Here is a 15,697-nt window from a genome sequence, read left to right on the forward strand (position 1 = left end):
CTTATTATAATCACAGGTTTCTGACTCAAAATGTGTTGCAACAGTGATGATGATTGTTGATATTCTGCAGTATTTTCTTCATCTATAGCTGTAAACAGAATAATATTTGGTCTCCCACAGTTTTTAAAAATAAATATCCTTCTGAAAATGTTGGGTCCCTTTGCTATCTAATGCCAGTTCAGGGGACTTTTGTGGTGTTACTATGAGTTTCAATATCATATTGAGGTCATTCAGAACTATAGGTAGTTCTTGACTTACAACCATTTGTTTAGTGACTGTTCGAAGATACAACAGCATTGAAAAAAGTGACTTATGTCCATTTTTCACACGTACGGCCATTGCAGCATCCTCACGGTCACATAATCAAAAATTTGGATGCTTGGCAACTGGCATGTATTTATAATGTTTCAGTGTCCCAGGGACACATAATCACATTTGGCTACTTTCTGACAAGCAAAGTCATTGGTGAAGCCAGATCCACTTAACAACCATGTTAGTAATGCCTTTAACACCTGCAGTGATTCACGTAACAACTGTGGCATAAAATGGGATAAAATGTAAACAACTGTATTGCTTAACAATGGAAACTTAGGGTCAATTATAGTCGTAAGTCAAGTATTACCTTTTTTTCGTTTGTCTGTAAAACTCGTGGCATCAGAGGGAATGTAGAAGAATGTGCTAAACACACAAACTGCATTTATTTATGCCAAATGCCATGTGTTGGTTGATTCTTCCTTTATCCAAAAGTGGAAAGGGAAGGAACCCTTCAGCCTCTGTGTTGTGATAATGCTACAGCTCCGAATGACATCTACACCACAAAAATCAGGGTTTCACAACACAGACTCTCAAGTGTTTAATCAAAATGGTTGATATCTTTGCAGCATCCTATAATGCTAGTTTATCCCTTGCCAAACATTTTGAAAATTCAAAATACATATTGACTAATTTTTTTTTAAAGGAGAATATTTAGGAAAGCTCCAAACATAGCTGACATACAAGGAAAGCTTTCTAAAAATGAAATTGAAATCGGATGCTGCTACTTGGGTACAGGAAAACATCACATTGCTTTGACAAAACAACAGCTTGAATGTTGGTCTCTTATTACAACAAAGCGAGATAAAATTGTTTGAAAGCTTACAATTCCATATTTCTTATGCAAATAAATAATTATTCAAGTTATCATGCATTTATATATTTTCCTGATTATGTTTGCATGTTTCAAGCATGTTTAATATTGAAATACCTTTTATCACAAGCTTAAGTGAACCAATTTATCATTGTCTTCTACTACACAGTGCGGATTGATGGCTTAGCTGTTATAACTGAAGTGATCATCTGCCTACAACGTTTTCCTGGTGCTGTCTTGTATGGTGCCTGCTTTCTTCTGCCGAGCAGCTGGGATGACCTATACATCTTGGGTGACCCTGCTGGGAACTTATACTCTTGATGTACATTTCTGGTGTTCCTTGCTCATTCTTACAATGCTGAGGTGACCCAGCAAGACTTTAGCTGGTCTGAAATGCATAGCTTGTTTTTGATGATGATGATGATAAACTGTGAGGAGGGAAGTAGTAGTAGCAAAAGAACTATGGAGGAAATCTGCTTTACTTTCAGAAGGTGTTCTCCACTTTCCTTTTAACAGAATTATGTCTTCCGCATAGAAAAACATACATGCTCCCAGTCCTTTTATTTTAAAAAAGACACTGACCATTTGCGGTTTGTTAAAATGCTGTGGTTTGTACTTGATTAAATACAGTAACTATTTTCACTAATCAGACCAAAGGAATTTAAAGCGCTTGCCAAGGATGTAGGTCAAAAGGAATGCTTGCACCCTTTCAGATGTCACCAGGTGTAGAGAAACTGAACACTGTGTCAAACCCTGGATTTTGCTTCTCCAAAATATATTTTTGTAAGAGAGAAGAAGCAAGTATTGTTTTTCATATACAAATCATTACAATAGCGAACCTGTAACTTGACAGCATCCTTTAATTTATTTATCGCATTTATTCATTACTTAATATCACAGATTTGGAGCGGCTTTTTAAAGTTTGTCAAGTTTTCTAGCTGTTTGCTTTTCACAATCCTCTTGTCTTTCATCCAATACCTCAGAAGATCGTGGCAAAGATAAAATGGGACAATTCATCATCTCCATAGGTATGTTGCTCCAAGCTCTTTGGAGTCCAGAACAGGATAGGGAACCCACAAAGAATTAATGGAAACCAAGATTCTTCAGTTCTGATTTATAGTTATGTTGATGCTATTGTTCTTCTCAGTGCTTTTTTGTTAAAAAAAAAGGTGCTGGAACTCACACATGACATACAACCCACCTTGCCTACCCTACAAGGTTTACCTTTGTAGTTGAAAAAAACCCCGTTCAATTTTTAGTATATCTAAAAGACTAGGATTTTGCTCAAGATAAGTTACTACTATTAATGTTACCATGCATTGTGTGGCTTTAAATTACAAGAAGGCATTTTATTAATCTTTTGGGACATTTACCACTGGCATGCCCATTTAGTTTAATGAGTGGAAATGTCAGCTTTCTATGTGGAATGAAATTGGCCCAATAAAACAAAATTTTGTTGCTTGTAAAAGATTGAGTTATTTTTAAGAAGTTGTCAGACAAGGTGGAAAAATTTACATTTGGAGGTTAATATCGATATTGACTTGAAACAAAGTTGAAATTTTGTCAGTGAACAGATTACTTTTAATTTACCTTTAAGTTAAACCCAATTTAATAAATAGATCTGATTAAACTCATACTGTAGGTGTACCTTTATATCTGACCAATACATAATATTATATATTATTATTAATAATAATACCTCCAAATCACAAGTCATTGGCTTTATTCTTATTCTTCCCCTCTGCAGTTTGAATATAAAGTGTAAAAGACTAAAAAGAGATTTTCGTAGACATCCCAGCCTTTGAACTACCCAAGGAATTGAAACAGCAAAGTTTCACTGTCGGGGAAGCTTCCACGCCAGCCACCTTTCTTTTCTCTTGTTTCACCTCTTTTTAACCTCACACCCCACCTTCTGTAAGGGAAGGCAAAAGGCTCATTCACCCTCTTGTGAAAGATGGCCTCCATGTTTATTTGTCTCCCACCGCCACCATCGGCTTCCACACCAAGCAGGCCACACTCTGGCTGTGGTGCTCCGGCACCTCATGGCTCCTCCTAGAGGAGGCAGAAAGCACCAGAGGGGACCCCACTCACACCGTACCACCAGTGGAGCATTTTCAAAAGTAAACAAGGATAGGAAGGGCAACAATAGGAAAAGAACGCAACTCTGGAAAATCCATCGAAAAAAGGTGCCGGAACTCCATTCCGGTGCGTTCTATGACAAAAAAAAGCCCTGGTTCTTCTTATCAGATACCAGAGAGAGTTTCTGTACCTTTGTGTTGACCTACTATATAGTCATAATAATGATTTTTTTTTTCAGTTCAAAGTCTACTATACAGGATAGTTTTAATGTACATAGGATTAGTCTTTCAGTGGCAATCACCAATTCTCCAATTCTTGGAATTTGGCTTTGCAGAAGTCACTGAGAACTGTGAGGCAAAAAAGAGGATGAGAAACTCCATTCCACAAGATTCAAATGGTTATGTGATTGTCCCTACTAATGGTGATTCATCACCCTTTGTCAGGCTGATACCAAGGTGACTTTAGATATATTATGAATTGAGACTCAGTTGTGTGGCTTAGCTCCCCTAGCTGGGATTGGTTGGCCCAGCCCACTAAACAAAAGAAATCATTTCTGTATATGGATGGGCTGTTGACATGAAATATTCACCAATCTCTACTTTTGAGCTAAATTTTTGAGGTTATCATACATTTTGGATTTCTATGTCCCTCTCTCTGGGTTAACCATTACTTCTTTTGAAAGGTGAAGCAGAATCAATACTAAGTAATATAAATGCATAATCTGGTCAGATTCAACTGAGGAACGGAATTGAATATCATAACTATGGTATTATGCAATATGGACATGAAAAGAACTGGTACAGAAGTTTTCATTGTCATTAAAGGATTGATTGATTACACCATGACACCTTTTTTTAAAGACATTTTGAAGTAATGAATGTGATAAGCCTGTTACAAACAGCCTGCAAGAAAAGCAGTCTATGTAATAAGTCCAAAGCAGGACTCAGGAAATCAATACCTGGATGGGCTCAAAAATGTGAAGATGGAAGTTTTGTGTGGCTTTCCTGTTTGCTGTAGCAGATCAGTGAAATGACTCATATCATCACTTCCAATTGCAAACCATCTTGAATTCCAGTTAGGATACACAGATGTGTAAACTTAGAGCAGTTAAAGTTAGGGTTAGGAGGGGATAGCTGTGACGGATCCTGGATTTTCTTAACAAGAAGGAGTGAACTGATCCAACAGCTCATACAAATATTGAAGCATTTTTACAGCAATGTTTCTTACATGGCATAGAGAAAAGCAGAGAATGTTTCAAAAAATTATCCAGAGGGGGAAAGAGAACCATCAATGTTACATATAGGTCTTATTGAACTAGTCCATGAACTCTAGCAGTTTAATAGTGCTTCATGTAAATGGCTGTTTTTTCAGAAAAGAAAAAATGATGAATGGAAAAGTATTTATTTGTTTGTATCCCACCTTTATTATTTTTTTATAAATAACTCAAGTTGGCAAACATACTTCCTCCTCTTATTTTCCCTTAAACAACAACCCTGTGAGGTAGGTTGGGCTGAAAAAGACAGACTGGCCCAAAGTCACCAACCTGGCTTTCCTGACTGAGGCAGGACTTGAATTCATGATCTCCTACTTTCTAGTCTGGTGCCTTAACCACTAGACCAAACTGGCTCTTTAGGTTTTGTTGGTGCTCAGTCACTATATTGTGTCCGACTCTTCTCAATTTCATGGACCATAGCATGCCAGGCTTCCCTGTCCTCCCTGTCTCCCAGAGTTTGCCCAAATTCATGTTCATTGCCTCAGTGACACTATCTAACCAACTCATTCTCTTCCATCCCCTCCTCCTTTTGCCTTCAATCTTTCCCAACATCAGAATCTTTTCCAATGAGTCCTCTCTTCTTATTAGGTGGCCAAAGCATTTCAGCTTCAGAACCTGCCCTTCGAAAGAATCGTCAGGATTGATTTCCTTTGGGATTGACTGATCTGATCTCCTTGCTGTCCAAGGGGCCCTCAAGAGTCTTCTCCAGCACCATTTTGATACTGTCCATGAGATTTTCTTGGCAAGGAAATTGCAGTGGGTTGCCATTTCCTTCTCCAGTGGACCATGTTTTGTCTTTTAGTCTAACTCCTTATTCCTAATGTTGCCATGTAAATTCGGTTGCATTTTCAGGCCAAGGAAGAAAAATAAATTCAGACAGGAGAGAGAAAAAATCAATTTAACCATATTATTTGTAATGGATCTATTTTGTATACAAAGAATCATTTGAGAATTAAAAACCTATTTTTACACTTTTTAATGGGTTAAGCCAGCTAAACACCCATTCACTGTGTATGTGTGTGTCTCTGTATGTAATAAATGCTAAAGAGGAAAACAAATGAGATGGGGGGAGAGGGAGTTATATTTTCCATTTTGCTTTCCATGCCCAATCATATCATGTTTTCACTCTTATCCTTCACTGGATTATTGCTGCAAAATGACAGGGTGGGGAAGGCTAGATTTCATATTCACCCTAAAAGTTCTTTCAAATTATTTTCTTTCAACTAATATGAATGTAGTGTTTTCAATTTATAAGCACTTTGTCATTGGCAGGATGATATATCTATGTATCCTAACTGGAACTCAAGATGGTTTGCAGATCACAATTGATCGGACCATTGTGTAATAACAAATTGTCCAGCCGAAATAATGAGATATAGAAATGGGAATCACTGAGCTTCAGATAGGAAATGTACATGCTGAGAAACAAATGTGTACAAGGCGGAAACAGAATAGGACATTCGATTGCATTTATTAACTTAAAGACAAGGTGACCTCTGGTTCATGTCTGGAATCTTAAATCCTATCCAACTTTAGATCTATTGAAGAATAAATGAAGCCCTCTGGTGGTTAGAATTGGATGTGCTAATGGGATTAGACTTGATTCGAAGGCAGATTGGGGAACTGGTGATCCTCTTAAATCAGGGGTGGGGAAAGAGGGCCTTTTTTTGACTTGTGGACTTCAACTCCCAGCATGTTGGCTCAGGAATTCTGGGAGGTTGAAGTCCACAAGACATAAAAGGGCTATCTTTCCCCACCCCGGCTCTAAGTATTTCTCATTGTTGAAGGACAACTACTAGCAAGTTTAGCCAGCATGGCCAAAGGCAAGGCATGCTACAAGTTGAAATTTAACAACACCTTATTCAAACTATCCACCACAAAATCTAGATGTTTTATGTACCTAGATAATTAGCTACATGCAAAGTTTGTACAAATACTGGGTCTTAAGCAGAAATATCAAGTACTTGCTTGTGCCCTTTATAAAAAAAAATAGATTTTTTTTTACCATTTTTATCATTTACCAGAAATTTACCATTCAAGCTCTACTCCCTGTGCTAATCTCTTTTTCCCACATCTTACCACATCTATCCCTCTTCTTAACCCTATGTCCAATAATTTTCTCCATATGCATACCCACATGTCCCTCATATATCTGCATATGCTTACATCTTTTTCATTGTTGCATCTTTTTCATTGTTTGGTCATACAATCATTCAATTGTCAATGGTTCATAATATGCTGGGTGTATCTTGACTGTTCTGTCCCTGGAATCTGATGAGATGGATATGGGAGATGCAAAGAGTTCAAAGGAGTTGCCTAGGAAACAAGCAGCTGTATCAATCCCCATGATTGTACCACTCCCATCTTCCCAAACCTGCCTTTTCCAGTAGACCAGATCCTCTAATCTTAGTTACTGATTACTGCATTGTATATTGAATAGGAGACTGTTCAATCATATTAGAATGATTCTTAGCCTTTGTTCTTGGCTGTCTCCTCCATATGAGGAAATGGCCAAGCTAGTGAATGACTGTTGCAAAGAACATGACATTTGCAAATTTAAGAACCATATTGGCAGTGAGATTGCTTATAAAAGAACTTTAATTTAAAAAAATCTCCCCAAAATATCTGATTTTACTCAAAAAGCTGAATCAGCTACTGTATATGCAACATTAGCCATTCAGGATCAATATATATGGAGTCTATTATAGCTGAGTCTACAGTTAGTGCTTATATTTTTCTTGTTCATTTAAACATATTATTGTAATAGCAGAGACTCTCTGGCTCCAGTTTCTTACCACAAGAATATATCAATTGAGCAACAAGCTCCCAATATTTTATTTGTCTATTATTTTGCATAAATTGAATGCTGTATACATTTTTGAACTTAATAGCAATCGGTTCATCCTTTGGTAGTTTCTGTTCACCCAGATTTGCAGTTCCAATGAGGTATAAACTATCCCCCATGAAAAATAGCAGAAATATACACTATGGATCATAGCAATCCTAGAATATTTTTATTTATTTATTAAGAAAATGTATATGGCCACCCAACTATCTTTCAATGAATTCAAGCAACTTACAAGAATAAAATCCAGTATAAAACCAATAATCCCTCAACCCTATATATATATAAACATATATGAATCTTTGGCCCATAGATCTAAATTGGTTTATAAGGCTGCCAGATATAGGATAGGACCAGGATGTGAACATTTTTGGCCATGGGGTTTCATGCTTCACCAAAAGCACTTTTTCTTCACCCATGTCATTCAGTCACCTTCATTTTCTGATGAGGATAGGGTCTCCCTGGGACTTCCTTTGCCTTTCTACTCTGTGAGAAGCCCCACTGAACCACACTGGCCCTTGGGATGCTGCTGCTTCTTATCTGGAGTGCTTTCAAAAAGCACCATCTCTCAGATGCAGCTGGATGCCATATCCTTCTAGAGCAGTGGTTCTCAACCTTTCTAATGCCATGACCCCTTAATACAGTTCCTCATGTTGTGGTGACCCCCAACCATAAAATTACTTTTGTTGCTGTTTCATAACTGTAATTTTGCTACTGTTATGAATCACAATGTAAATAACTGATATGCAGGAGGTATTTTCATTGTTACAAATTGAACATAATTAAAGCATAGCGATTAATCACAAAAACAATATGTAATTATATATTGTTAAATAGTTATTTCTAATTACAAATAAATGAATTTTTGTCTTGAAGCATGGTGTAGCATGGGTAACAGTCTTAATATAACAGCAGTAAACTACATTGCTACATTTTTCAACAGTATGTGTAAGAAGCCAATGTCAGTGGGAAGGTTGAGATTGCTTCTTTCGCACCAGATCAGCAATTCTCGGGGCAGTCTTTGCAAGAGCACAACGAAGATCATCTTCCACAACAAGTCTACTTTTGTATTTAGACTTGATAACCAACAAGCTGGAAAACTCTGTTTCACAAAGATATGTTGTTGGAAATGGAAGAAGAAGGCGCAACACAGTCTCAGACAGAATAGGATATGACTGCAAACATTTGATCCAGAATTTTGTAACTGGCATTGTAGAGAAATCAGTTCTCGCTGCATCGCTGTTAATAAGTTCAATGAACTCCTCTTGTGCTGTCTCAGGAACATTTTCAACTTTGATGGTGAAAGGGCTTCTGGCAAGTGCAAATGGGGTGTCAGGTAGATTTGGAAAGTACGATGAAATTTCATCTGCCAGCATGTGCAAGTGTTCTTTCACAGAAATGATCATTGTAATCCTTTTGTCTGGTTCAATGTCATGTTCCTCAAAGAAAGCAGATAAGGTAGGCAACATGTAAATTTTTTTGTCGTCCAATTTTTTTTGCCAAAGCTGAAGTTTTATTTGGAATGATTTTTCAGACAAATCGAGGCATGTAGCATTTGGTCCTTGCAGTGATAAATTTAACTCATTCAAGATGGCAAAGATGTCAACCAAGTAAGCTATTTTCTGCAGTTCACTGTTATCGCTGAAAAGTGCCTCGAAGTGTGGTCTTCCTTTCTGACTAAAAAACGTTTTGAGTTCATCACGAAGCTCAAAAACACGTTTTAAAACTTTTCCTCTCGACAACCATCTCACTTCAGTGTGAAATAACAGAGCATTGTTCAGCGCATCCAACTCATTGCACAATTGGGAAAACAGTCGACTGTTTAAATTGCTTGCCTTTACAAAGTTGACAGAATTTATGGCGCTTCTCATTACTTCTTGTAACTCTTGTGGCAGCGCCTTTGATGCTAATATTTGCCAATGAATCACACAGTGAGTTCCGATGGTGACTCATTCAGAACCAAACGTTGAAATCCAGAGCGACATCCTAGCATAGCTGGAGCACCATCTATGCAAACACCACAAACCTTTTCCCAAGAGATGTTATGCTCTTTCAGAAATAAACCAACTGTGTCAAATACATCACGTGCAGTAGTTGTTGTTTCAAGAGGTTTGCAAAAAAAGAAACTCATCTTTAAAATCGCCATCATTAATATACCTCATGTAAACCAGTAACTGTGAATAGTTTGCAACGTCTGTAGATTCATCAAGCTGAATACTAAATATTGGAAGTGGAGCAGATTTAATTTCTTGGAGTACCTGACCAAGAATATCAGCAGACATGTCATCTACTCTTCTGCGGACAGTGTCGTTAGATAAGGAAATTGCATTCAATTTCATCACAAATTCATCTCCGATCGTAAGTCAAACAATGTCTTTGGCCGCTGGCAACAGTAACTCCTCTGCAATAGTGTGAGGCTTCATAGCTCTGGCAATTCTGAGTGCCACCGCATATGAAGCTTCAACAGCTGCCATGTTGTGTTTGTGGTACTTGCCACCAGTGTCAAGTCTGGCTTTCTTGAGTCCATCAGCCTTGCATCTAAAATACTTGGTATCCTTGCCAGCAAAGCTTGGATGCTTGGTCTCAAAATGCCGTTTCAGTTTGTTTGGCTTCATGGATTCGGCTGATAGGACTTCAGAGCATATGACACACAAACCACATTGTGGTTTCTCTTTTCCAGCTGCAGTTATTGATGTAAAACCATATTGTAGAAAAGCCTCACAATATTTTCTTTTCTTAATGTTCCCCTCTGCACGATCCATTGTCATGGGATGGTTTGCTAATGAAAGTAATATATAACAATAGCTTTAACAATACAAAAGGTTATACATGGCAATACAGTTCATTAAAGTTTCCTATGATTTACCATTTTTTTTTGGTTACATACATGTTACTATAACCCAGTGGTTCTTAACCTAGCCAATATTGCCCCCCAGGGGGCAATTTCATTTTTCAGGGGGGCGATGGAACTAAAAGGGGCGACGTGGGCGCAAAGGAACAAAAAGGGGGCGATATGGGGGCGATGGAGCGAGAAGTTTTGGGGACACTTTTGAGACTTTTTTGTACAGTGAATGCCTGTATATCTGTTGTACAAAAACATCAGATCACTCGCTATTAGTGGATTGAATTGTGTTTTCAAATGTTCCTCCAGCTAGCTTCAGTACAGAACGGCGTACATATGTAAATATGCACTGCTTATCTTCATGCGTGTTGTGCAGCAGCCTCTACCCATACAGTGGGGTGCCATTAGCCAGAATATGGGACATATGGGGAAAAGACTGGAAATAAATTATTTGCATTGATATGTCCTGATGAACAATTTTAAAGAAAACAAAAACAAAAATGAGTAAATTGAAGAATTATTTCCTATGTTGTGATTGAGAGGTTATGTTGGGGGAGGGGGGCGATGACAACTTCCTCATTGGCTCAAGGGAGCAATTTGTTCAAAAAGGTTAAGAACCACTGCTATAACCCAGTGTTTCTCAACCTTGACAATTTTAAGGCATATGGACTTCAACTCCCAAAATTCCACAGCCAGCAATGTATAACCCAAAATGCATGCTTAAAGTGATGTTTGAATCCAGTCATTGCAAAGCAACATTTATGACACAGTATATGTCCTAAATAAGTCAGTTTGGGGCATACTCAGGAAACTATGGCCTACTAATATGTGTGAACTTGTATAGAATATCCTCCCCTTCTGCTTGCAAGGAAACCTGATCTTAACTTGTACTGAGGAAAGCCAAAGTCTGCTCCGGGCCTGACTCGGAACCCCTTGGACCTCCCTGGAGCATAGAAATGGCCAGCCACCAGCGGGAAGCTTGGCTTGGCCCCATGGGGGTCTTCAGCCTCCCCTCACTCCCTTCAAGGGTTGTGAGTGGAGCCCTTAAAGCACAGAGGCTTTAGCGAAGGGGTTATTGTTATTGTTAGCTGGTTATTGTTCGCGCCCTGGCTTGCCTTGGGCGGGGACCCCCGTCTGGTTTTGTCAGCCCGGGAGGGGCGCAGGCAGGGTCCCCTGACACCCCCCCAGCTATGGCCACTCTCCGCTCAGCAGCAGCGCTGCTGCCGCTGCTCTTTGGCAGAGCCTTTCCTCCCATGGGGCGCGAACCATGGGCCAGCACTTGCCTGCTTGCCTGCATGCCTCGGGGACTCCTGGGCGCCTGCCCTGTGCCATCAGCTCACCAGGACTGTGGCCCCGATGCTGCTGCAGACGTGGATGACATGGAACCTGGCCGGCTGCTCAGCCATCCATCGCGCCCCATGCATGGCATTTTCACACGCAGCACCAGCCATTGCCCCGCCAGAACCACCTCCACCGCCAGCCGTCCCATGCAGCCCCGCTGTGTGAAGCAGGCCCTGCAGCTCCCATTGCGCCACCTGCACACCACATCGATGGTACAGCACTTGAATTCGCCACCCAAGTCGGATGCCAGTGGGGGCGGCAGGAAGGTGCGGACATCAGGCAGGCCCAGGTGTCTGCAGGCGGTGCGGGCCAGGTGCTCCTAGGCGGCCATGTAGGCTCCCAAGAGGGGACCCCCATCCAGCTTTGTCAGCCAGGGAGGGGCGCAGGCGAGGTCCCTGACACCCCCTGGCTATGGCCACTCTCCACTCAGCACAGTGCCGCCGCCGCCACTCTTCAGCAAAGCCTTTCCTCCTGTAGGGCATGGACCGCGGCCTGGCACTTGCCTGCCGGCCTGCATGCCTTCCTCTCTCCCTCCGTCAGGGACTCCTGGGCGCCCGCCTTGTGCCGTCAGCTCACCAGGACCGTGGGCCCGATGCTGCAGGCATCGATGACATGGAACCTGGCCGGCTGATCAGCCATCTGCCGTGCCCCATGCGCCCCACATGCGGCACTTTCACACGCAGCACCAGCCACTGCCCTGCCAGGAACACCTTTGCCACCACCTGTCCCGTGCAGCCCCGCTGTGTGAAGCAGGTCCCACTGCACCACCCACACATCACACTGATGGTACAGCGCTTGAATTCGCTGCCTGAACCAGATGCCAGTGGGGGGCGGGGGAGGGTGCAGACGGCAGGCAGGCCCACGCGGCAACAGGCGTTGCGGGCCAGGCACTCCTGGGTGGCCACGTAAGCTCAGGATCAGGCAGCGTTGGCGCAGGTCCAGCACCGGCCAGGCCAGCCTCCCTTCACTCCCTTCAGGGGTCTGGGTGGAACCCTTAAAGCCTGGAGGTTTCATCAAGGGGATCTCTCTCCAGGATCAGCAGTGCCGCTCACCCCGGGCTGCCCTTAGAGACACCCAAGAGAGGCTGGTTATGGTTCGCACCCCGGGACGCCCAGCTTGCCTCAGCCCAGCACTTGCCTGCCTGCCTTCCTCCCTTTCCTCCCATAGGGCGCTGACTGCTTGCCTTCCTCCCTCCCTCAGGGACTCCCTGGCCCTGCGCCATCAGCTCACCAGGACCGCGGCCCCGATGCTGCAGGCATGGATGACATGGAACCTGGCCGGCTGCTCAGCCATCCGCCATGCCCCACACGCTCCACATGCGCCACTTTCACATGCAGTGCCAGCCGTTGCCTCACCAGGAACACCTCCGCCACCGCCTGTCCCACGCAGCCCCACTGTGTGAAGCGGGCCCCGCGGCTCCCACGGCACCACCCGCACACCACACCGATGGCACACGAGGTGAGCATGCTTTTTCGGCAGGGCAGAGTTAAGCGCTGCTATCCACCTCCCACCCCTGATCCTCTTTTACTTACAAGTAGTAGAGTAGAAGATGGTGTTCTGTAGTTGCTCAGCAGGAATGGGTGGAAAGTTCCTGCAAAGTCGCCTTTGCTGCAGAGAACTTGCAGCAACGTTTGCCATCTGGAACTTTTGGCACGCTCAGCAGTCCAGAAGCAGCCTTTAATGGCCAGGTCTGGACAATTCCTATTGGCTTGCGAAAGACTCTATTCTATTGGTTTTCAAAAGCCAATAGATTAAGAGTCTGTTCAAATAGAGTCTATTCTATTAGTGTTTGAAAGCCAATAAAATAGAGGGAGTAGCACAGCTCATGGAAAAATTGAAAAAAATCCATCAAAAAACATGCCGGAACGCTGTTCTGAGCATTCTATGCAAAAAAAGCTGGTCTTTGGCGACCCCTGTGAAATGGTCGTTCGACCCCCAAAGGGGTCGCGACCCACAGGTTGAGAACTGCTGTTCTAGAGGCAGGACTTTTGGGGAAAGCCGTCTCGGGACACTCCATGCAATGCTCAGGATCCTGACTGGTGAGTCTGACCCAGAGGTGGAGCCCTCTCTGAATGGAGATTACTCAGAACAGAAGTTGCAGGAATTCTTAGTTGCGTGAAATGGTCCTCACGAGTCAGGGGCTTACTCAAAAGCAAGTCCTTATTCCCAAGTAATTCTTCCAATCATGGTTAGCCATGATTAACAGCTAGATGAAAGCATCTACAGAGATAGATGCACTTTCACTTAGGAAGAAGCCAATACTATTGCAATGTGTTTGTCAAGCTTCTCGATGAATCTTAAGAGCTCCCTGGTCTTGAATTTGGGATATTTTTATCTGGACTCTTTGGCTATATTTCTTGTTCACGGCAATACTGAAAATGGAAATTCTGTTTCACTTTGACACTGAAAGGTTTAAAAGAAAATTAACTGACCTGTTCATCTAGATCAGGGATAGGCAACCTTGGCTCTTTTATGACTCATGGACTTCAACTCCCAGAATTCCTGAGCCAGCCATGCTGAGGGGAAAGGGAATGGTTTCCAAGTTGAGCCATGCTGGCTCAGGAATTCTGGGAGTTGAATCCACGAATCATAAAAGAGCCAAGGTTGCCTACCCCTGATCTGGATAAAGGCTAGAGAAAATCAAAGTCCAAGAAAATCAAATGTCATAGAGCCAATCAGGAGGGTGGATTTCTTTTCTCAGATGAGCTTTTAAAATAAGGAGAAGACAACTTCTACTTTTTCGTTGGCTTTATGTTTTCTCCTCCAAGGTTGGGTGAAGACCGATGAACCTTCCCACTTCAACATGGGGAATAGAACTGGGTCTAGTAATGTGAACAAGAACTATACTTCTGTCTGCTTTGTTTTATTGGCTGAGATCTGAGCTGGGTGAGCTTGTTCTCATGTATTTGTGGTTAGGTGAAATCTTAGAGGTAAGAGCAAGGCATGTTCTGTGCTGATTGAGATCAACCTCTACAGAAAATCGGTCGCAGAATGGATTCCCTGAAGTAAAGATGCTGATAGCAGTACACCTCCTTGACTCTCTCCAGTCCAGGAAAGCTATAGCGTGCAGCAGGACTGTAGTCTGCTGCTGTTGCTTAGGTGTTCAGTCTTTGGATGATCTCTTAGTGTTATTTCAACTCTCACCATTTCCACTGACCTGCTATTGCATTTGCTGTGTGACCTGTCTTCAGTTGTTTGACCTTGCTTCTATACTGATCAGCTTGAAGTTCTTTAGACAGACACTGTCTTATGCTTATGTGACTATAAGACCAATGACATTGTGGGAGAGATTTGGGAACTTTGGATTTTAAGCTGCCCCCTGTGATATGGTCCTTTGGCATGTCCTGTTGTTTGCTTTTGACTGGGAGAGCCTGGTACTGGTTCAGACCATATAGATGTCAACGTTGAGAAGTTTGGATTAAACATATGATTTTCTTTTGCTATCAAACAGCTTTTTTTATCACCTAAGTGAAAACAAAAATATGCTGTAGGAATGTGCAACAAACTCTATTCCAAAGACTCAAAAGCATCCCATTCTTCCTGCAGCCAATGCCAAGCTGGCCCTTCCAAGCTAGGTTTGGGAGCTTGTGATTCTTTAATCAAATATACATGTGTTGGATCATGTATATTTGAGTAAAGTATACAAGTAGTCCTTGACTTCTGGCCACAATTGAGTCCAAAATTTCTGTTGCTAAGTCTGGCTTATATCAATAGCACTTGGACTTATATACTGCTTCACAGTGCTTTACAGCCCTCTCTAAGCAATTTACAGAGGCAGCATATTGCTCCCAAACAATCTGAGTCCTCATTTTACCGACCTCAGAAGGATGGAAAGCTGAGTCAACCTTGAGCTGTTGAGAATCTTACGTTAGGACAGAATAAACCCAACAAGACTGCTTTGTGATGACGTGAAAACATTAAATCTTGTATCCTTGACACTTACTGAGTGACCTATTAAAGTAGTTACAAACAAATTAGCTTTTTGTCTCTGGTGCCAAGGAGGTCTGGGTCTATCCAATAGCAGGATGCAAAATTATATATCTTTGTGCTTTACGAAGTTTACAAAGTGAGGCAAGAAGTTAGCTGGGAAATAAATGAGCCCCGATGTACTTATTCAGGTGGCATCATATTTTTTAAAAATATGAGATACTGAACTGCGGCCCCAGGCCTAAATCATCATGATTCAGTAGT

At 41.9% G+C, this 15,697-nt stretch overlaps 1 pseudogene; it reads right to left on the reverse strand.

Annotated features, from left to right (window-relative positions):
* Positions 1 to 8,285: 8,285 nt before the first annotated feature.
* On the reverse strand, positions 8,286 to 11,159 carry LOC120301935 (annotated as a pseudogene).
* Between the last annotated feature and the right edge of the window lie 4,538 nt (positions 11,160 to 15,697).

The sequence above is a fragment of the Crotalus tigris genome, unplaced genomic scaffold (assembly GCF_016545835.1).
Source record: "Crotalus tigris isolate CLP2741 ecotype Arizona unplaced genomic scaffold, ASM1654583v1 scf7180000024412.151370, whole genome shotgun sequence".
Lineage (NCBI taxonomy): Eukaryota > Metazoa > Chordata > Lepidosauria > Squamata > Viperidae > Crotalus > Crotalus tigris.